Source organism: Mustela erminea, chromosome 2 (genome assembly GCF_009829155.1).
Source record: "Mustela erminea isolate mMusErm1 chromosome 2, mMusErm1.Pri, whole genome shotgun sequence".
NCBI classification, from domain to species: Eukaryota; Metazoa; Chordata; class Mammalia; order Carnivora; family Mustelidae; genus Mustela; species Mustela erminea.
The window spans coordinates 44,795,731-44,820,379 of record NC_045615.1 but is presented as its reverse complement, the minus strand read 5'-3'; the positions used below and the strand labels follow the sequence as shown (position 1 = coordinate 44,820,379).

At 37.0% G+C, this 24,649-nt stretch overlaps 1 protein-coding gene and 1 non-coding gene across 3 annotated transcripts in view; one reads left to right on the top strand and one right to left on the bottom strand.

Moving 5' to 3' along the window:
- The window catches only part of ARHGAP24 (Rho GTPase activating protein 24), a 509,415-nt gene that overhangs the window by 467,755 nt on the left and 17,011 nt on the right, over positions 1-24,649 (bottom strand). The window lies entirely within an intron of this gene.
- On the top strand, positions 22,561-22,701 carry LOC116585372. Its single transcript, XR_004283574.1, has one exon. It is a non-coding gene; the product is annotated as a U4 spliceosomal RNA (small nuclear RNA).

Here is a 24,649-nt window from a genome sequence, read left to right as displayed (position 1 = left end):
CCAGGAAATTCTGACATAGGTAAATCACACTTCGCAATACTATGCTACATATAGAGAATATTGTTATCTTCAATTTAGCCTGTAAAAAGTGATAAATTATCCAGTCTCTGAAAGCCTGTCATAATATACAAATGTAAACCATTGGCACAGAATTGGGTCATTCCCCACCACATCTATATGAAAATGGCCAACTTATTTAAGGATCAATCCTATCTCAATGTAACTATGTCAAGAGTACAGGTTATGGGGTCAACAAAAACTATATTTGCCGACATACCTATCTCCTATAAAATTTAATTCTAATGGAAGGAAGTCAGTAGAATTGAATTCTTTAAATATTTTGTCTCATTTTCTTACTAATAAATTTTCCTTCAAAGAGGAGAAAAATGACCTTTCTTTTTGCCAACTCATTTTTAAGACATTTACTTATTAGTAAGCTAAGTGACCCTTATTGCTAACTATATTTACATATTATGGGTGATAATTCCACTTAGAAATTTAACATGGTCCTTTAAACATGCTAGAAACCTCTAAAATGACATTTTCTGCTTTGTGCCTTCAAATTATTCCTAATTACACAATTATCTTTAGCTAAGTGTAAAATTTTGGTAATTATGTCATTTTCCCATCATTTACCCTTACGGTAAGGAAAAAAGCACTTCTGAACTGTTTTGTATTATGTTTTTGTAAAGCCACTGTGGAATCCTAAAAGATAAAGAGACTACATCTCTTAGATTAGATAGATGGGAAATAATAATTCAATTTTGGCTTGGCTTGGAAATGTCACCACCTCAGAAGGCAAATCATGCCAGCAATGTTTACCCATAGACCTCACATAAATTCCAAATCTGACTACTATTATGACAGTGGCCAAGATAATAGGCCTTCAGAGGTACCATTCCTTATTCCCAATCTTTACTTTATTGCTGTATTGTTTCATAAGGACAGGAACTTGAGCTTAGTGAATCCCACAAAGCGTACTTACTGAAAACCAAAACACTCAACATGTTACCTAATCAGAGTGATCACAGATCCTTAAATTCCCCCACGATCTAGAAAGGTTCTCAATACCTTCATCAACAGCTACAGAGCAATTAGTGACTCAACTAGTAGTCTTGGCCATATTTGCAATATAAATTAAAGAAGGTAAAAGAAAAGAGTAACTGAATGTTAGCATCATTAGGAAAAGTCTCATTGATGCTAATGAGGTTATCAATGGCACAAATAACAAACATTTATATTTCTTCAAGAAGTGCTTATGTTTATCTCCTCTAGAGCTACTACCCTAATCATATTTTGATTAAGTCATATCTAAAACTGGTTTATATTCTTTGACATATACCAATGGAAGGTTCTCTGGGATATATATAGTTGCAAGCTAAAAGTCACTTATTTTTTAATGGGAAATCTGGAGTCCCGTACAGTACTTGATTGAGTATTTTAGTTCTTGAAAGAAAATTTAAGGGACTTAATGCATTATTTTCATTTTAGAGTTAATGGTAGAATTAGATGACACATGGGGAAGTGTCAGACATGTAATAAACATCCTTTTTTTTTTTAATTTTATTTATTTAATTTTACAGAAATCACAAGTAGGCAGAGAGGCAGGCAGAGAGAGAGGAGGAAGCAGGCTCCCTGCTGAGCAGAGAGCCCAATGCGGGGCTTAATCCCAGGACCCTGAGATCATGACCTGAGGCGAAGGCAGAGGCTTTAACCCACTGAGCCACCCAGGTGCCCCTGTAATAAGCATCCTTAAATAGCAGAGGCCTTCCTTACTGACAGAAAAGAATGTGGTCTCCATTTTTGCATGAGCCTTTGTTCTCAGTACTAAATAGCTAACATCTGAATACATCAGATACCATCTTACCACGTCAAAGACTGGCAGAGCCACTTGGATGTGAGTCAGCCACCAAAGGGACAACTGACCAGCCCATCTGGTATGTGGTCATGTGACTGGCAGGCTATTTACATAAACACATCAGACAGAAAGATATAAATACAGACAATTATACGAATATGCAGGCAAAAGGCAAGCTAAGACAAAGAAAGACTATAGTTCTACAGTATCTCGAAAATGACCCAAATGAAAAAAGACAAATCATGTGATTGTACAATTCCCTCACTTTGCATCATGCAGGTAAATGGAGACAAGATAACATGACAGCACAGTGTACCAAAACAAGTACGAGTTTGGAGTCAAGAATTTGAATTCAAATCCTGACTCTGACAAGCTGTGAGTTGTAGGACCGTAGGTATATTACTTAAGCGTTTTGAGTTACAGTCTGCACTTATGCAAAGATGGAAAAGTACCATCTGCCTAGTTGGGTTGTTGTGATGTTTACAGAAGATCCTTATGAAACACCCAGAATGGTACCAGACCAAACAAGGATCTGTGAAAATGGAAAGGTAATAGAGAAAGAGTGGTGTAAGTAGCAATAACAACACATTGCCTGTCATCACCATGACCTTTGCAGCTACTATCACTTCTAGTACTACTACACTACCACTATTATTAATGCAAACGCCAACACCTATACAATATTATGGAGAGTGTGCTGTGAGAATAGTGGTTTGTAGCAAGTTAGGATTTGCTATTTTGATGTTTCATCAGTTGAGTTCACCTAAATGAAAAAACAAAAACAAAAACAAAACAATAGTCTGAGCTGTGTGATTAAGCTGGACTAAATTTATGGGGCTTATTTTATTAATGTGCCCTTTTAAAAAAAGATTTTATGTATTTATTTGAGAGAGAGAGTGAGAGAGAGCGTGAGAAGGGAGAAGGTCAGAGGGAGACAGAGACTCCCCACACAGCTGGGAGCTGGATAAGGGATCCAGGGACTTCGGGATCATGACCTGAGCTGAAGGCAGTGGCTTAACCAACTGAGTCACCCAGGCGCCCCCATTAATGTGCCATTTAAAGGGTATCAATCTTCACAATGGTCTTGAATAAATCAAAGGTCAATTAAGAACCTTATTTTTCTTTCCCAGGTACTCAGTCTATATTAATGAAACAGGTACCTAGCTTTTTTCTATTCATTTTATGAAGTTTTAACTGAGCACTTGGCAGAACAACTCACACAAAGCATATTTTTCTAGAATCCAAAACAAACTGAATTGAATTGAAAACAATTTAAGAAGGCACATTATAACCAAATAATATTTAAACTATAATTTGGCATAGTTTTTCTTAGCCAATTTTTCTGCCCTCAGTGCTCCCCTGATCTTTTCACCACACTCTCTACTCTTCTCCAACACACTCTCTACTTGAGTAATAATCATCTACCTGAGTATTTCCTGAGAACACCACACATTCTCACCAACTTCATCAGGCAAATCATTAACCTTGCCTAATATTCCCTCTTCTCCGTATTCACCCATCTAAGTCCAATTAATGTTAATTCATGTTTGCATCTTCATGATTTCCTACACCAATCACTTCACATGTTCAACTGATTATCGTCTAAATCAACACTGGTAGAATTGGGCACTGCACGGATAAAGGAGACCTAAATGAGTTCAATCTCTTAGAGGTAAGGAACACTGGGTATTTTATGAGACTGATGAATCACCGAACTCTACCTCTGAAACTAATAATACATTTCTAAGTTAATTAATTGAATTTAAATTTAAAAATGAAATAAAATGGGGAAAATGGGAAAGAGAAAAGACAAGAGGTATTTTAGTATAAATTAGAAGATAGAATGTGGAAAAGTAGTTAGAATATTTTCTTTCCCCTTATCACAAATATTTGTATTTGCAAATCTTTGTTACTGACTGAGGACCCACTGTATTCTCCTTACTACCTTAGGCATTACTGAAAACTGGGAGAGAGAACTGGTTTTCTCAGAGGGAACACTACCTATGTTCACGTTCTTAATTAAGGAGCTTCCTATGAAATGAAATCAACATAGATAATGTAACCAGTTTTGACATCTGCTGTATTCTCTGAGAAAATGGTATTGTAATCTGAGAAATTCATCAGTGTCTCTAGTGACTTAGCCACATCCCTCCTCTGTCACCTGGACACTCGGATTTATGAATCATTTGAAAAGTCCCTGACAACCTTTTCACCTTTTGCATCACAAAACTGCATAAATCTTGTATGTTTTCTTACACCGAATGTGGAAATTTAACCTCTTTTTTAATATACTATCTGTCTTGCTTGGCTGGTTTATGGTGAGAAAGAAGGCCAAATATGTTTTTGAAGCAATAATTCATCAAGTACAAAGGAAGAGTGTGCAAATAGCTTCATCTTACGAAGTAAGCATGTTTTTAAATCCTCATAAAATACGATGTCATATCTCACCAAAGTTGTTTAAAAATGGGGGAGGGGTGGCAACAATTAGGAGCAATTAGATAGAAAAGGTATAAAAGTGACTTGTAAAATCATCATCTCCACAAAAACACTCTTGCAAGATGGAGTGTGGAAAATGACGTAGGAGAACATTCGACAACAAACCATAGACAGGGAGGGCTTTGAAGACAAAGAACATTCTTTCATTTCACTTTTAAAATCAACAAGACTAAGAGACTGCCAGTCCCAGAGAAGAATTCAGTGCAGGGAAGAGTGAAAAGCCATCTAGTCTGGGACTATATATTGCTTTGATCCTGGTGTCAACTGATGAGAACTGTATTCTTCCAAAAGTGAATACATTCAGATTCTAGAGGATTTAATTGCTGCTTTGGAAAGCCTTCCAGGCTGATTCAGTTGCTCTGAGAAAGGCAACTAAAATAATGAACTTTAAGTTATGATTTGATTGAATCTGATTTCATGTGCATGTCTCATTTCTCCAACAAAATTATAAACTATGTCACTTACTTTCAACCTCTCATTAACAATAATTAATGATTAAAATAATTAATTTTCAAAGATACATATTTAGTGAAAAGAAGGGCCATATGTACCCCAATGTTCATAGCAGCAATGGCCACAATTGCCAAACTGTGGAAAGAGCCAAGATGCCTTCAACAGACAAATGGATAAAGAAGACATGGTCCATATATATAATGGAGTATTATGCCTCTATCAGAAAGGAAGAATACCCAACTTTTGTATCAACATGGAGAGGACTGAAAGAGATTATGCTAAGTGAAATAAGTCAATCAGAGAAAGTCAATTATCATATGGTTTCACTTACTTGTAGAGCATAAGGAATAACATGGAAGACATTAGGAGAAGGAAAGGAAAAGTGAATTGGGATAAATCAGAGGGGGAGAGGAACTATGAGAAACTATGGACTTTGAGAAACAAACTGAAGGTTTTGGAGGGGAGGTGGCTGGGAGATGGGTGAGCCTGGTGGTGGGTATTATGGAGGGCACATACTGCATGGAGCACTGGGTGTGGTGCATAAACAAGGAATCTTGGAACACTGAAAAAATAAAATTAAATTTAAAAACTTAAAAAAAAAGAAAATCATAAGATTTACCTGGAAAAAAAATATTAATTTTCTGATTTGCTTAACAAACAGTAAATGAAGTCTAGGTAGGACACTGTGCCAGGTGTCATGAGAAATGAATTAGCCATTTGGGGAGGACCAGAGAGTCCTGGGCTCAACACCTACCTTGGGTGAGGAGTGTAACCTCTCCAAGTTTTTGTTTTTTCCCTGGGAAAGTGGGATAATAAGTGGGTTCAAAAAGTAAGTATATGAAACACTGGTACTCAACTGGCATTCAGTCCCTATTAATACATGGCATTCAAAGGGAATTGAGGAGTAAATCATGATACTTTTTCTTGAGGAACTTAAAATCTAGTTCTAGTTAGTTCTAGTTAAGTTCTAGTTAAGCTCTAAGTTCTAGTTAGTTCTAAGACGCCACATAAAACAGGGGACAATAATCTTTATAAAATGTCATCTAACTGGTACCCTGGGAACAAAGTCATTCTTCACAACCAAATTTCCTGGTTGGCTAGGGATTTGACATTTTTAAATATTTGAGTTAGAAATGTTTCTAATCATGTCTTATATATTTGTTTTCTCCATGATAACCTATATATCATTTAATGTTTTTATAACTCTGCAATCACTTTTATGAACGTCAGCTTAGGGCACTTTGCTAAGTGGGCACTTTGCTAGGTCTATTTGCTCTACCTTCAATGGCCTTAAATTACTATAATTTTGAGGATTTCTGTGTGATATTTTTAGAAAGTCTCTTGTCCTTTTATCAAATGTCACTTCTTAAAGCTGTCAGAGTTTGTGTCTGTAATATTGCTCTGCCTCCAAATTTACTGCTTCAAATTTACATTAGTCCAAGGATGGATATCACTGGCAAGTTAGAATTGTTTTTACATTTTCTATAAATATGTATTCATTTAAAAATGTAAATATCTATCAACCCTTAAATGAGAAGTTATTTTAGAAATGACTACTGAAATAATAAAAGCAAGAGTCACAGTTATTCAGCCTGAATTTAAAGTATCAGCATGACAAAATACAAATAATATTAAAAATTTAATAAACTGGGTAAGCATTGTAGTAAGCATTATTAACAAAGGATTAATAGGTTTACATGCAAGTTTATATATATATCAACACGAAGCCAATGAAATAAAAGGCAACATGTAAGCAAGTCACAAAGAAGAAGTCATAATTAATGAATGAACATATAAGAAAATGTCTAACCATTTTAATGATCTAAGAAGTATAAATTAATTAGCCTTTGGCTACTAAAGTAACAAAGTTTTAAAATATTTAATGAAAAAATTTTTTATTTTTGTGAGAGCTGTGCATCAGATGTTTTGTTTTGGAAAGAATTTTGGTGATCAACATAAGGAATCATTAAAAAGTCCACCGTTATATAATATTTAGAAGTCTTATATAAGCAGAGATAACATAACACCATTTGCTGTTAAAGTTGGAAGGAAGATACCAGTTATACAAAAACAAGGATTAGGTGAAGGAAATTATGTTTTATTAGGTTAAATATAGTTATGTGGTTGTGAATTAACTAAACATGCTAAATATACAGGTTTAAATATACTATGATGCCTTTTCTATGTTTAAAACAGTGAGGTACTGGTTCACGATTTGACAGACTAGCAGAATAAAAGAGAAAATTCACAAATGGACGCAAGCACCATAGAATGTTGTTAAAAGTATCATCTCAAATCACTGGGGGAAAGGATGGGCTTTTCAAAAATTGAGGTTGGAGAAATTGGGTAGCCATCTGGAAAAACACAAAAGTGAATCCTACCTCACACCATATACTACAATAAACTCCAAATTAATTAGGTATCTAAATGTTAAAACAAACAAAAACAAAACCAAGTAAACAAACAAAAAAACCCCATACAAGTACTAGAAGAAAACACAAATACTTGGAAAGCCTTTCTGATTATGATTTCAAATCCAAATCAAATAAAGTTTGATAATTAATATAAAATCAAAGGAAAAAAATTTTTCTCATGACTTTTTAAAAAGCAAAATCAAAAGACTAGTAACAAAATATTTGCTGTATGTATCACAAAAAATAAATCTTCAATTTGTCACTTTAATATGTAAAAGCTCTTAGAAATTGAGAAATAGAAAAAAACAAAATCCCAATAGAAAAAAACTGTACAAAAAAAAGTGGACCTCCATAAAGGTATACAAGTTTTCTGGCCTACAAAAATAAAAATTAAAAAAAAGATGGAATTCTCAGAGTAAGGGAAATTTAAAGTATATTATACCTACTAGATAAAAAATAATGTTAATATTTGACAGCATACTCTGTTGCAAAGGCTGAGTAGAAAAGTTATTGCTACATAATAATATCGGAGAGCAATATTGTGTATCTTTATGGGTAACAGTATGGTGATATTTTAAAAAACTATATGCTTTAACCAAGCAATACTAGTTCTTGAATTGTACCTTAAAGATTCATCTCTAAAATTATAAAAAAACATACGCTCATGGTATGCTTAGAAAAAGTAATAATAATTTTGTATTAATAGTAATAATTTTAAGTGATACTTTTATAAAATATAGAAATAAACTAAATATCATTGAAAAAACTTCTGGTACTTCAACACAATGAAATCATGTAAAGTTATAAAAATAAACAAAATTAGGAAAAGTTCGGAGAACTGCTAATAAATTGATTTTTATAGGCAATACTGTCACGTGAAAACAAGAAAATATAAAACAATAAATACACCAAGAATTTTGTGTAAAAAGAGGTGGGAGCAAGAGTAAGAATATATATATCTTAGAGGCCCTGGGTGGTTCAGTCAGTTATGCATCTCACTCTTGTTTTCTGCTCAGGTCTCATGATCTCAGGGTCACAGAATCAAGCCTGATGTTGTTGGTCTCCATGCTGGGTATGGAGCTTGCTCAGGATTCTCTCTCTCCCTCTCCCTCTGCCCCTCTCATGCCCCTCTCTCTTAAAAAAAAAAAAAAAAAGGAAAAAAGAAAAAGGAATATACATATCTCATATCTTAGTTTGCTTATTTACTTATCCCTCTTTGCATAGTTTTGAATTTATGTAAAAGGGTTACCATTCAGAAAACAAAATTAAATTCAAAAGAATAAAAAAATAGTGTTCCTCTGCTTAGAGGAGTTCTTGGATCCTAAGAGCATGCTTGGCTCACTCTGCAGGGCAGACTGAAACTTCTGAAGATAAAGCATTAGGCTGGAGCTTCCTATATGAGTTAATTCTGAAGAATCAACCCTCTCAGAGACTCCCCAGCAGGACTGGGACCCAGCTTCCCAAAGCCAGCTCCTTCTTCATAAATACCCTTCACTGACTTTTTTTTTCTTCCCTGTCTGGCTTCACTTCTTCTACATGCTTCCTTGGATCACTTCCCCAGAAATTATTTTCATTCAAATCCTTATTTCAGGGTCTGCTCTGGGAAAACCCCACACCAAGAGAGGTTGTATCACTTTTGAATCAAAACTTTGAGTTTTCACTTTAATCACAAATTTAAAATAATTCCATCTATTTTATTAATGTGAAGACAACACAGTGGGCCAGCAGAGCCAGTGTAAGCTTGTGGTCACTAGGTCACTGGATGAGAACTTTAGACAAGTTTCATTAGGGCTTCCTTCCTCTCCACTGTTAATAACTTTATCTCTGCCGGTCCTGGTTCAAACAGTTACTGGATCTGTAAGTGGCTGGAATCTGAGAAGAAATCCCTGTGCATCTGCTTCCCCTTGTGGGCTCAGTGAGCCTCTTACATAAGCCTAGTTTCTCAGAGCCCCAGGAGCCCAAGGAGGGAAATGACTAGGAAGCCTTCGGGCCTTTGAGTGTGGGAAATTGAAAGGAAAAGAAAGCAGTGAGCTTTACAGGAACCTTTGCCAGAGAATAAAAGCCAATTATCTTCTTCCACACTGAGCAGCTGTTGGGAAGAATCCACTTTCTTATCTTTTCTAACTTCTAAAGGCTGCCTACCTGTTCCTGAGCTCAGGGTTCCCTTCCATCTTGAAAGCCCGCAGTGGCAGGTAGAGTATTTCTCCTGTCCCATCACTCTGATACTGACTCTTCCCTCCTTCTGTCATATTTGAAGGATACTTGTAATGACACCAGAACCTTCTGGATAATCCAAGATTATCTCTTTATTTCAAACCTACTTCCATTTGCAAACTGAATTCCCCTTTGCCAACTAACCTAACATATTCACAGGTTTCAGGGTGAACAGTCAACCTGGGGGGAGAGAGGTCACTATTATGCCTATGATAAATGACACGTATTTTTTTTCTTTGACATTTTCTAGCTGGTTAATTGCTGATTTCCAGAAATGCTACTATTTCATGTATATTAATCTTGAATCTAGTGAACATGCTAAACTCATGTCTAAATTGTTCTAATGATATATCTGATGCTTCTCTTGGATTTTCTACTTAGTCAGTTTCATTATTTGTAAATTATTTTCTTTTCCTTCGAAGTTCTTGCAATCTTATTTTTCTTGCCTTTTAAAGTTGGCTGACACATCCAGTACAATGTTGAGTATGGGGATAATCACAGGAATTCTTACCCTGCTGCTGACTTGAATAGGAATGTTTATAAGTTTTTCTAAATAATGATAACATTTTTAGGAGGTTTTTCATAGATATCTTTTTTGAAAACAGTAGAAAACTTTCTCTATTCCTAGTTTACTAAGAATTTATATCACAATCAGTATTGAAAACCCTATGAAATTTTTTCCAAGTTTTATAGATGTCTGAATATTGAACCATCCTTGCATTTTTGTATAATCTCTTGGCTATCAAGTTTCTTTTTTAGACACTGCTGAAAATATTTTGTCAACATTATGTTAAGGTTGTTGTTTTTATAATCATGCATAAGAAAATATTATACTTATCCTTATATCCATTTTTAACATCAGAATTACACTAACTGCATAAAGTGGTTTGGTTAGATTTCCTGTTTTAAGCCTCTGACCCAGTATGCGTAAGAGAGGCATCTTCTGCTTTTACAGATTTTATAAATGATGCCTATAAATATAAGGGCTTGCTGTTATTTGGAAATTGGTATGGAAGAGGGGCAAGACATTTTATCATTAATTTTATTTCTTTCATTACTACTGATTTATTCATGATTTCTATTTCTTCTAGGCTAGGTTAATAATTTATGTTTTGTCAGAAAATTATCTATTTCATCTAAAATTGCAAGTTATTGCTCCACTATGGTCATACTACTGTCCTATGAACTTTAAATCCCTTTTGTATCTGTAGTGCTAATGCCTTTTCCTTCCAGTGCTATTGATTTGTGCTATCTCCCTTTTCTTCTTACTCCCATCTACAGATGGCAATTTCTCCTGTAGCTGCCTGCACATAGTTTTGTGTCATGGACAAATCTTCCTGTGGGAAAGGAGATGATGAGGTATTTGAGGGAGGAGTAAAAGGTCAGAGCACCTAAATGAGGCTGCTTCTCTCAGTAGGGAGAGATGATGTGAAGGAACTTAGAAAAGAGGAGAGTGTTTAGTGACTTGAATAAATATCCACAGAGCAGTCTATTGGAATGGCCCTCTATAAATTAGCCTCTATGAATATGGAAAGACTACAATAATACCTTTGTTACCCATCTAATTCCATAATTTATCTTGCATTTTCAGACTCATAAATATTTAATAAAGTGTTACTGACTTGGGAATTTTAGACAATAGAAATCTATTTATGTAATAGCTCTAAGACTCACTTGTGACTGACACTTTGCATAAGCAAAGAAATAGATAAAATTATACATGGTAGTTAGTGTATTGTTGCAAAAGGCAATCCAAATATCTCATTCTTAAACTCATTAAGAAATAAATGGATTACCTATCACAGAACTTCTGGGGATATGATTAGTTACTGAATATGAAAAAGGTGAGCAATATGGCAAGGACTTAACACTAGAAAAGAAAAGGTATACACTAGGTATGCAGTATTGTGGTGAAAGGATTTGCACTATCACAGATTAAAAGTTACAGGGATTATATGAAAATGGACCATTCCACAGCAACCTTCATTAAGCCTGATAGGAACTAATTTCCCCAGACAGAAATAGGAATACAGATCTTTCATAGGAGAACTGATTGCAGGTAAAGGCAACATACACACATTAGGAACCCTGTCATGGCAACTTTCAAGTAGAACAAGTGAAGTGAGGACATTAGGACAAATCTCTCACACCAATACCAAAATTATAAACAAACCAGAACCAGGCAATCTGAAGAGTGGAGAAGAGAATCCATCATGGGGGGGTGGGGGTGGGGATTCATGGAAAAAAACGAAGCAATATGTAAGTAAACATTTCACGATATCAGATATATTGGGCATTTATTATTTTAAAACCCAAATATCACCTGTTCTTTCAAGAAATTCTCCTCTGGCCAGGTGGCTCTTGTTGTTAGTTGACTACAACTGAGTCCCACCTGGCTGACTAGAATGGACATATTCTATTGAGCTGAGCTAATCAGAGCCTGTTGAGACAGACAAAGCTCATGCTCTAAGAATTCTTCTCTTTGTCGGGCTGTAGTGATGTGAATGAAGTCTTCCCACAGAAGATTCCCTTGCTGGTAGAGAATGCAGTCTCAGAGAAAAGAGCCACCATGCTGACAGGAAAAAGATAAATGTAAAGAATCTTGACAGTGGTCAACCCCCAGATCTAGTCAGCCCTAAGGTTAGCTCTGCACCAACCCTTCCTATGATTTGCTTACATGAGCTGATAAATTCCTCTTTGTGTTGAAACTATTTCAAATTGGTTTTCTGTCTTCAAACAAAGCATCGTGACTAAGAGACCAACTATACACATGCAGTCAAGTAATTAGGGAAAATACACACACACACACACACACACACGCATGCACACACACATGAAACCTTTACCAAGAAAAAGGAAGTAATTCTAAACCAAAAGTATTTAGGCAGCTGGACAGGAGAACTGAAATTTCAAACAAAAGTAAATATTTCTCCTTAAATGTAGTGTGCCATGATTATATCACACTGCTTTTGTACGTGGGTTAAAAATGATAGTTAGCAGACAAATAAGGGCATATTAGTAATCCCAGGTGCCAAAATGAACACTATAGGAAGAATCCCCATGTGGCTGGCATGGGGCACAGGGAAAAGATTTATGCTTCCTCTAGAGGCTGATCATGCCCATGCGTATTTCCTCTTCACTTGAAGTGTCCACTGAAGGTTTGGCAGCTGCTTCTGAACTAACAGAACCTAATAAATTTCTTTCCCAAGCCTCTTTTGGAGTTAGATGGCAAATTCCCTTTGGAATCATCTCTTGAGTGAGATATTCCTATGAACAAGTAAAGGTCAAGCAGCCATTACTGTTACCCTTCTGTGTGTACAATAGGCAGTGACGTGACAGGAATGAGAGAAACGCTGAAAATCCACAGAGCACAGACAAAGTCAAGTTAATGCAGGGGGCAGGAAAGGTAAGCTTTGGCCAAGGCCTGGATAAGACGGTCCACACACCGAACCTGGAAAACACACTTAAATCCTTTCTCAGTACCCTGTCCTCTGGAGTGTGAACAATTAACAGAGTACTGTTTCCCTCTACCCCTTTTTAATTGACTTATAATTAACATATAGTTTCCTATTAGTTTCAGGGTGTACAATATAATAATTTGAACATCTCTGTACATGACTCTGTGCTCATCAGAGTAAGTGCACTCTTAATCCCCTTTATTTATTTTACCCCTCCCCTGGCCACTCTGGCAACCACCAGTTTGTTTTATTTAAAAGTCTGGTTTTTTTTTGTCTCTCTCTTTTCTCCTTGTTCATTTTGTCTTGTTTCTTAAATTCCACATATGAGTAAAATTGTATGGTATTTGTCTTTCTCTTACTAATTTATTTCATTTAGCGTCTATCCTCTAGTAAAGGTCAAGCATCCATCCATATTATTCCAAATAGCAAGATCTTATTCTCTTTAATGAATGAGTAATATTTCATTTTTCATGGAATGAGTAATTTTCCATTTTATGTATACATATAGATATGGTGTATATGTATTATGTATATATATCTATGGATACACACACACATATACTAATCTTCTTTACGCATTCATCTATGGATGGACACTTTGGTTGCATCCATATTTTGGTTATTATAAACAATGTTACAATAAATAAGGGTGCATATATCTTTAAAAGTTAGTGTTTTTGTTTCTTGGGTAAATACCCAGTAGTGGAATTACTGGATGACAAAGTACTGATTTTAACTAGTCTCTAATTCTTTGAAACTCTTTGTGATAATGGAAAATAATTTTACTTCTCTCAGCCCCTATTTCTCCTGGATTAAAAAATGGCTCATCAATATCATACAATATCTAACATTCTTAGCTTGGTTATTTGTTGCATGTAAATTAAGTAGCCTTTTACTTTAAAAAAATTATAACAAGTTACAGAGAAATCTGATCAGTATTCAGGCACCTTTAACTTCAAATCAATTATTAGTCATGACCTACAGCACTAAATTATCCTAAGAATCTCCTACATTTCCAAACAATTCCAAAAGTTATGATAAATTAAATAATTCCTTAGCATCCAGGTAGCAAACCTTTAGTAAAATACAGTAAGCTCAACCACTCTATAGCTGAGTATTCTCTGACAGCATTTTCAACATCCACAGTACACAAATTATAATGGCCCTGAGTGACTGAAATTTAACATTTAATGAGCAAGTACAATGGGCCAGGTACTAAGCTATGTTGTCTCCAGCAATAAAAATAACAACCGGTGTCCTTGTAAGAAGATGGCCATGGAAATGGAGACATGCAACAAGAACATAGATGACAATGAAGACAGAGAGTGGAGTGATGTAGTCACAAATGAAGAAAGGCCAAGGACAGCCAGCAAACTACTGAAAGCACAAAGATGCAAAGTAGGATTTCCTTACAGAGGAAAAGGGTGCAGCTGACACCTTGATTTCAGACTTCCAGCCTCCAGAACTATGAGAAAATACATTTCTTTGTTTTGAAACTACCTTAGTTTGTGGTACTTTGTTACAGAATCTTTAAAAAACTAACGTAATGCCTAACTTCTATGCCTTTAGCCTGCCATGTTTGTTACCACATCAGCTTGAAGTCTTCCTAATAAAATGATAAAAGAAACAGTCAATTACATGCAAAATAGATATAATTTTTCAATTTTATTAACTCTAATTATATAAAGATCCACATAAGACAGGTTTTTTTTTTTTTTTTTTAATCAGAGTTCCCAGTCTCTGCCTCAGCTGTGGTAAACATAATTTTTGTAGTTATTTTTAAATATTTTATAAACAGCCTTTTAAATTATGGGAATAGCCAACATCTATGCTGAAGCAATTTTCATCTTTAAAAAGGGATTCACTGTGGGGCGCCTGGGTGGCTAAGTGGGTTGAAGCCTCTGCCTTCGCTCAGGTCATGGTCCTAGGGTCCTGGGATCAAGCCCCGAATCGGGCTCTCTGCTCGGCGGGGAGCCTGCTTCCCCCTCTCTCTGCCTGCCTCTCTGCCTACTTGTGATGTTTGTCAAGTAAATGAATGAAATCTTTAAAAAAAAAAAAAAAGGATTCACTGTATTTTTTGGGAGACTGTGTGATTGTTTTATTTAAATTATCACACTCTAAGAACTCATTTGGAAGAAACAGACTTAATGGTAGAAAGGACAAATAAGACAACTCACATAGTAAAAAGGACAAATAAGACAAGTCACAAAACATGACCCTATGCAACCAACAATTAACTAGACCACAACATGGATTTTGTTGCAAAGGACAGAACTGGCAGAAAGAATACAGACTCAGAGGAGAGAGGAAAGATAAAGTGAGGATATCCTGTCTTGGAAATGACAAAGAAATGAGCAGACGAGGAAAAGCAGAGTCAGGTGAGCAAAGGAAGAAAAATGAGCCTGAGAAGCATGTGGAGAACCTGGAGGGTGATGGGGAGGAGAGGCTAACGGGAAAGAAAGAGAGAGAGGAGAAGAGAGAGGAGATGGGAGGGACAGTAAAGGAGAAAAAACATCGGGATGTGTGAAGGTGTGACATGTTTTGTCTTTCTGTTATTGAGATGCAGGGCAGACATTTTCTTCAGGGTCCTAGAGCCAGCTCCCACATTCCATGGCGCCTTCTCATAATGATAAGCATCCAGTCAAAAATCCAGAGGAGAAAAATATTCTTATAAAGTTGTTTTTTTTTTTTTTTAATCCTGGCAGAGTCTGTTCTCTGAAACAAAAGAGCAGTGTATCCCCATCACGTTGTTGAAGAGCCCCTTTTAAGAGCCGCCCCATCACAGGCAATACTTGATCACCATCAAAGCCCAAGTTTTCTAGTGCCAAGAGCCAAGTGTGCTGTGGTTTGATCTTTGAGAAATATTTCTGGATAGTAAAGATCAAGGGCCATAAATATGGAGGCACATCTTGTCACCATTCTGTTTGTGCTGTTGAAATATGATATTTATTAGGAGCAGGGCTTTCCCAGTAAAAGGCTTAATTATTACAGCCCATAGTACAGAAGTAGCATTTTTAATGTATCATAAATAATTTACAAATATATATAATTTTAAATGTATTCATCATGAATCATAAATATATGTTATATATATTTGTATATATATATGTAAATTAAAAATTACATGAAAAGCCTCAGGGTTCAAAGTAAAATTATCCTTTTGTAAATTCAAACCAGGAAAAACATCCTGAAAAATCAAAAAGGAAAGTCGGCAGCATTAAAGTTGCAAATCTCGAAGCAGGTTTTTATTTGCTGTAAGAATAAACATACTGTCAGGTTAGAGCAGATGAGCATTTCCAAATACCTGGATAAAGAGTGTCTCAAAGAGAAAGTGTCCTTTGGGTACTGGTTCAACTTTCAGCACTAGAAAATGTTTCTATATTTAATATACTGATAAATGTCTCCTCTTTCTGCAACACACTGCATATGTTTTTAAATGTGTGCACATGTCTTTTTATAATCTAGACATCCCTTTTTTCTTATGCTTCATTTTTTTAATTCAATTAAGCAATACCAATTAAAACATACAGATGAAAGCAAACACTAGGAAGTGTTTGAATATGATAAATGATAAGATCAGTCGTCTAGCTACAATTCTCTAAAACTTCAGACAATGTGGTGATCACTCATTGCAGGGACAGACTGGAAGAAGGCTTCAAACAGGGAAGGGCCCAGAGATGGGAGGAATGATTCTTGGAACGTGGGAAGAGGATAGTGGAAAGACCAGCCTGTGGGGAAGAACACAGAGAAGTAAGGTTGACATGTCAGTTATGACCGGAAAGTCCCAGCAAGAAGTGGCCAGTGTAGACTCTCGTGGGGAGAAGAAAGATAGGAAGAAAGCAGTGGTTTACTGAAGTGGCACCAATATGAAAGATAAACTTAATTACAGCAAAAGCTAAAGGCAGATAAATTACATTGTAGTACAAAATGCAACAATTCAGGCATCAGATGGCAAGGGCCTGGGGAAGGGTGAAAGCAGCAAGAATGGAAGGAAAGAGTATTACGAAAGATCAATGCTTGGAGCTCGGAGACAGGATGCTGGAGCTTTATCTGTAGGATCTATATTGTACTTCTCTTTTAACTGGTGGTGACCAAGCATTTCTAAACCTTTAACCTTAGGTCAAATGCTTAGGAGTCAAGCAGAGAAACACTCTTCCCCACCCTCCCACCCCGCTTTATGAGGTAAAATTGGCAAATATGACTGTGAGATACAGAAAGTGTACATCACAGAAAAATAATCTTTGAAAGCTTATAATTTCAGAATAGAAGACCACTCCTGCCACCTTCAAAATAAACCACTCATTTCTGCAAATCTCTTTTTTTTTTTTTTGAAGATTTTATTTATTTATTTGACAGACTGAGATTACAAGTAGGCAAGCAGGCAGAGAGAGAGGAAAGAAAGCAGGCTCCCCACCGAGCAGGGAGCCCAATGCAGGGCTCGATCCCAGGACCCTGGGATCATAACTTAAGCTGAAGGCAGAGGCTCTAACCTACTGAGCCACCCAGGTACCCCTGCAAATCTCTCTTAAGATAGTATGTCTTTTTCAAAAGTTAGCATTTTTAATGCATTTTCTTTATTGGTAGCCTTGCCCTTGTTGCCCCCAAATTATTTTCTTTGGGTATATTTGGTTCAGGATTTCAGGAAAGATATTTCATATTTTCCCTATCTTTGCGTAACAGGAACCACATGAGCAATGCGAGGGTACACATAATTGAGATACGCTTTCTATACAGTGGGAAACTCAATCTTGAGGCCATACATCTGGAAACTTCAAAAAGCTGAATCAGGGGTGTCTGGGTGGCTCAGTGGATTAAGCTAAGCCTCTGCCTTTGGCTCAGGTCATGATCCCAGGGTCCTGGGATCAAGCCCCATATCAGGCTCTCTGCTCAGCGGGGAGCCTGCTTCCCCCTCTCTCTCTGCCTGCCTCTCTGCCTACTTGTGATTGATCTCAATCTCTCTCTCTCTCTCTCTCTCTCTCTGTCAAATAAATTTTAAAAAGCTGAATCAATCTGGGACGCCTGGGTGGCTCAGTTGGTTAAGCATCTGCCTTTGGCTTAGGTCATGATCTCAGGGTCAAGTCCCACATCAAGCCCCACACTGGGCTCCTTGCTTGGTGGAGAGCCTGCTTCTCCCTCTCTTTCCTTCTCATGTTCTCTCTATATATCTCTGTCTCTCACTCTATCTCAGATAAACAAAATCATTTTTTAAAAAATCTGAATCAATTCTAATGACCAAAGAATACTTTTAGAAAGTTTTTTTTTTAATTAAAAAAGAAATTTCTTTTACTGGCACTGAAAAGGCAAAAGACTTACGGACTTATACATATGAACTTTATTCATAAGCAAAGACGCCAAGCTTCTCAAAGTTTAACCAGAGTTTAGATACTTTTCTAGTAAGAGGGCTAACCACATTTCCATACAGGTGGAAAACAGAAATATAACAAGTGGCAAGACTAGGGACCTCCCATGCATTCTTTGACTCATTTATTAAACAACTATTTGTTGAGTATCCATTTATAAACAATGTGACAATTGCAAAGATGAATAAGAATCTGTCTCTGGGTGAATAATAGTGAAGTCTGGGATTTAATAGTGCATTACATTGATAAACATTAGTTTATCAAGTCCTTTATCCTAATGTGTGAAGATCTCCTTGGAAGAAGTGAGGAACCACTTCTATTTTTTTAGTTCAGAAAGTAGAAACATAAAAGTCTTCTGCAACCCATATCTCTAAATGATTATACCCACCACTGTTTCTTGGCTTATTCTCTCTTTTCCATGAGAATGCTCTCATTTATTCATTCAGATATTGATGATATTCATAAATATAAGTGAATACCTACCATGTGCCAGCCACCAGAGGCTTTGGGACAGAGAAGGTAAAAGAAACAATCATTGTCCTTCAAGGAGTTCATATCCCAGTGAGTAAAAAGGCAAGTAAGCAAGTGATCAAAGGGAAGTGATCAATGACCCAAAAGAAAGCTCAGTATGTCAATGTGCAAATCTCTGGGAGCTCCCTCTCCCAGGGTCACACAAATCCAACCATCCAATTTCAAGACCCATCCTCACTGCATAGACTTCACTTTACAAAACCTCAGTTCATATTGTTTGGTTTTCCCCTAAATTTCCAAACAATTAGAATCTACAATTTAGTCCTTTATTATATATGTCCTTTTTTATTATCATGTTATGCTAGTCACCATATGGTATGTCATTAGTTTTTGATGTAGTGTTCCAAGATTCATTGTTTACGTGTAATACCCAGTGTTCCATGCAATATACGTCCCTTTATATCTCCAATTTTTATTTAGTTTTTTAAAGATATATTTATTTATTTTAGAGAGAGAGTACGAGTGGGTAGAGGGGTAAAGGGAGAGAAAGGGAATCTTAAGTAGACTCTCCACTGAGTGTGGAGCCTGATGGGCTCAATCCCAGGACCCCAAGATCATAAGCTGACCTGAAATCAAGAAGTCAGATGCTTAACTGACTGAGCCACCCAAGCACCCCTATACCTCCAGTTTTTAAAATGTGTTTCCCACCTATTATACCAGACTTCTAAGTTCCACATGCAGAAGAATGAAGTCCTATGGGCTCTTCCATTGCTCTCTTGAGGCCATAAGCATTCCATAGCTGAACTGATTATTCATAAATATTCATTACTTGATTTATATGCATCATGTGATATAATTGAAATGGTATATTTTGCTTAGCTCATCTTGATGAAGACAAATTTCTTTAAAAGTTGTGGGAAGAGGGGCCCCTGGGTGGCTCAGTGGGTTAAAGCCTCTGCCTTCAGCTCAGGTCTTGATCCCAGGGTCCTGGGATCAAACCCGGCATGGGGCTCTCTGTTCGGCGGGGAGTCTGCTTCCTCCACTCTCTCTCTGCCTCTCTGCCTACTTGTGAGCTCTCTGTCAAATAAATAAATAAAATCTTTAAAAGTTGTGGGAAGGAAATCTGGGATAAAATGAAATAGATTTTGGTAAACATTTATTCCATCCTCACCCTATATATTCCTAGTTGTTTCAATTAGTTGATACCTATTAGATAGGCATGAACTCCCATTTGGTTATTAATCTGTATTCTCTTTTTTCCCCTTAGATTGATTGATTGATTGACTGATGTTACACACAGAGAGAGTGTGTGGTGCATGCATGTGTGCACCAGGGAAGGGGCAGAGAGAACATCCTCAAGCAGACTCCATGTGGGGAGCCCAGGGAACCCAGGACCCTGAGATCATGACCTAAGCCAAAAGAGCCTAATGGACTAAGCCACCCAGGTACGCTAGTTATCAATCTGTATTCTTAGTAATAGGGCAGTCATGTCTAAGGACATATAATTAATTACTGTCATCACCTAATATACATTTATTCTCAATTGGAACCATGGTTAAATTTAACACCATGGACCACTAGACTTCTCAGTGCCCAATACCATGGAAATATGGGGCTGTCATAAACATCTGAATCAGTGCTGTCCTACAGAAATACAATGAAAGCCATGTATAAAATTTTCTACTATCTACATTGTAAAAGTAAAAAGAAACAGGTGACATTGATTTTAATTACGTATTTAAACCCAGTGTATCCAAAAATGAACAACTTCAGCCTACAAACAACATTAAAAATATTAGTGAGAGGGCGCCTGGGTGGCTCAGTGGGTTAAGCCGCTGCCTTCGGCTCAGGTCATGATCTCAGGGTCCTGGGATCGAGTCCCGCATCGGGCTCTCTGCTCAGCAGGGAGCCTGCTTCCCTCTCTCTCTCTGCCTGCCTCTCCATCTACTTGTGATTTCTCTCTGTCAAATAAATAAACAAAATCTTTAAAAAAAATAAAAATAAAAAAAAATAAAAATAAAAATATTAGTGAGATATTTTACATTATTTTTACTAAGTCTTAAAAACCCAGTGTGTTTTTTATGCTTACAGCACATCTCAATTTGGAGGCTCAATTTTTATCAGAAATACTTGATTGGTATTAGGAATTAAGTTTAAAATTTATGGTTCAAAAAGATTTCTAGAAACCTAGTTATTCCCCCAAAATAGTTTAAATTATTTTTAATAATTACAAAAAGATGTTTTGAAACTTAGCTATAAGTTAAATAAAATCAGAAACAAATTGAAAACTCAGTTCCTCATTGGACTTGCACCATGGCAAATGCTCAGTATCTTGGCTACCATAGTAAACAGCACAGATCTGGACCAGTCTCTATCCACATTTCTTCTTCAGCAACAATATAAGTCATAGGTTTCTTTGTCTTATTTTGGTTTGTACTTTGTTGTTCAGTGGGACTCCCTGAAGAGGTGATCATGGGAGATGGTCATAGCAGCTAATGTGAGGGAAGGGCCACACCCCGGGTCCAGTCAAGGGTGAAAGCTAAGTGGGAGCTCTCTTTAACCGGAACCCTCGAGAATGCACCTTAACTTTTCATGGTTCCACATATGACCTTGAGTCATCACTATCACCAGCAGGAAAAGAAGAAATGAAAGAGTGATAAAGGCTTTCTAGACTTTCAGGTGTTTCTCTCCCACATAAAAGCCATGTGACCTCTTTGAGGTCTTTTCATTTTTTTAGAATGTATATAAGTGCCTATTAGTTATACATGTCTGCATTTTTTTTTTTCATAAAAGGACCATAGTCAGAGGTAAACATTTGAGTAAATATTTTAAAACTTTCATGTACACAGACTCACATGAGAAATTTGTTAGAAGGTAGATTCCAGGACCTAAATAAATCTTTATTTCTAAAGATTCTAATTTTTCCCTAGGCTTTAGAGGAGAAAGACTCTCTTTGTTCTTTTCATTCCCTTATGGCCAGGATAGTGCATCAGGACTATGGATTTCTCCTCTTGGGGAAGTGGACTCTCGCTCCCTTAATGGTTCAGCATAAGGCTCATCCCAGAAACATGGTGCAGAATCACTCTGTTCTAAAGTGCTCTTCCTTTTCCCATTAGTAAAACTGAAAAACTCAGAATACCAAAGTAAGCAGGTCATAGAGAAAATAACAAAACAACCCATTTGGCTGTTTTCTGTCTAGTGTGGGGTTAAAGGAGCAAGGTTTTGTCTGCAAAACTTGAGTGAGACCTGGCCCAGATCACTAGGGTACACGCCAGATGGAAATCTAGTCTGGAAAGCCAACCCAGGTATTCAAGATGGCCATTATTTTACCATGTCCTTGGTTCCCCTATAGTAGGGGTCTGGATGAGATTCAAAATGTTAGTCACCTTTGACACATTAACACTGATTCTTTGCGAACAAGTATTTTGTTTCCTCACAAAAATCTTCTTGTTCCTGTCACCAAAGAAAAGAAAACAAACTATTAGTCTGCCTCATGGCTTGTGCATTTATTTTACTTGGATAAAAGGAATGCACACTTTTCATTAACCAACTTAAGAGGAAAAGGAACTCAACCATAACTACTTCTTGTTTAGATTAGAAATTAAAAAGATGAAATAGGGATTGGAATGCTGGGGGAGACCCAAGTGTATGGCAAAGCTACGATGTGTGCAGCGACTGCTCCAACAGTATAACTAAAAAACTGGGGACACGGTGTTGTGTTTCTTAATTTGGCATAATGCAACTGCTTTTGCAAATACATATTTTTACTGCTGACAATGAATAGCAGTAGGCAACAATGCATTTTGCATGTATATAATTATTCCAAAATGACTTCTCTCCTTCAGTGGCAGTATCGTAGCCAATGAGGTTTATCCAAGGCGCGATTATTGCTAATTTAAAAAATCTCTGAGAAGTAAATGTTCTTTTCCAGGATTTAATACCCACAGAAGTCATTTCTCCAAAGTTGCTCTTATGACTGACAGAGCTGAGGCATGAAACTGTATTTTTAGGCTGCACAAAAGCACATGATTTAATACCCTGATCGGGCTATTCAGAAATGGATGGGGCAGAGCAAGAGGTAGTCACTAACATCCATGACTAATAAGCTCAGCTGGGGAGGGTCTTTCCAATCTCCTTCTCACTAACCTCCTTCCATTCATTAGTCACCAAGTTTAGTTCTTTCAACCCTTTCACATGTCTTCACTCCTTTCCTTCCTTTTAATCCAGAGTGTCCAAATTCATCCTAAACTCCTGGGCATTCACCAGAATTCTCCTAATATTGTCATCACAGCATTATTTCTCTGCACGTGGGTTTACCTTTGCCTGAGAGGACTTCCTTCCTTGTCCACTTCTGAACTTTAAATCTTTTTTTTTTTTAAGATTTTATTTATTTATTTATTTGACAGAGAGAGAGAGAGAGAGATCACAAGCAGGCAGAGAGGCAGGCAGAAAGAAAGGAGGAAGCAGGCTCCCTGCTGAACAGAGAGCCCAATGCGGGGCTCGATCCCAGGACCCTGGGATCATGACCTGAGCTGAAGGCAGAGGCTTTAACCCACTGAGCCACCCAGGCGCCCCCACTTCTGAACTTTAGAAAACGACTTCATTCCTTCTTTTTCCATCCATAAGTCTCATATTCATCCCTCTGTTTTGTAGGTTAGACTTTTCCCAGAAAGAATAAACTTCCACCAAAGACACAGGGTAATATCAATTTTCCTAAAGGCCTTCCAATTGTGACAAAAATATGGGAGCTAATGTCTATAGCTAGGAGTCTGCAAAATTCACAGAAAAATGTGATGAACCATGGAGCACCTAAGGTTACGCTTGTTTATTATTACAACTGAATATACCCTGGAGCTGAAGTATGCTTGCCTTCACATTGTGGTGTGCCATTTTTATTTATCTGTTGTTGACCTTGAAACCTGTCTAATACGACATGACATATGCTTATGGTCAAAAGGTGATCAACAAATCATGCAAAAGATTACAATCTTCTCAAAAGCCAGAGGGGAGATAGATTTCTTCAAGGAAGGAGTTCTTTACTTTAGGTTATGAAAAGTAAACAAATAAACATTCCCACCATACCAAGGATTCCCATGCACAAATCAACAGTGGTTGTGATGGTCTTATTTCTGCTGCTTGGTGGCCCTGTCGCTGGTGATATGCACAAGCTGGTCTTGTTTTTCATCTGCTAAGCCAGCCAGGCACATGCAACCAAAAGCCTTCTAAATTCCTGCAGACGAGGGTGATGATACCATATCAATGACTCTCTTATTTACCCACAGTAAATAAACACCTGTAGTCTCTTCCTTTTCATGGCTCCCAGTAACTTTCAACATACACCCTCCATTAGGCAAGAAGTTACAAAAATGCTGGCATCTGTATAGAAGAAAACAGAACTTTGTAACCACTAAGTGTGACTAATGGTGGAAAATGCATTCACTAAAGAAAGAGTTCACTCTGCTATTTAAAATAAAAGATAAGAATCTCACGACAGGAATAACAGTAGTCTAACTACTTCAGACATTCCCCAGGGTTTAGAAGCTACCAAATCAAAATGAGATGCAAACATATATAAAATAAGCAGTACTATTAAAGGATTAAAATTTTCTTTCTCCAGCCAAGAGAAATAACGCTGACATTCACCACTTACAGCTAAGGAGAGAAACCCGAGCACTGAGTCGCTATCATACCTTTATCTGAGCATGAGAAATGCTTGTAAAACCTATCATGTTATGGGGCACTAAATTCAGACACACTATTAAAAAGCAACATTCTGGGGCACCTGGGTGGCTCAGTGGGTTAAAGCCTCTGCCTTCAGCTCAGGTCATGATCCCAGCCAGGGTTTTGGGATCATCTGCTCAGCAGGGAGCCTGCTTCCTCCTCTCTCTCTCTGCCTGCTTCTCTGCCTACTTCTCTGCCTACTTG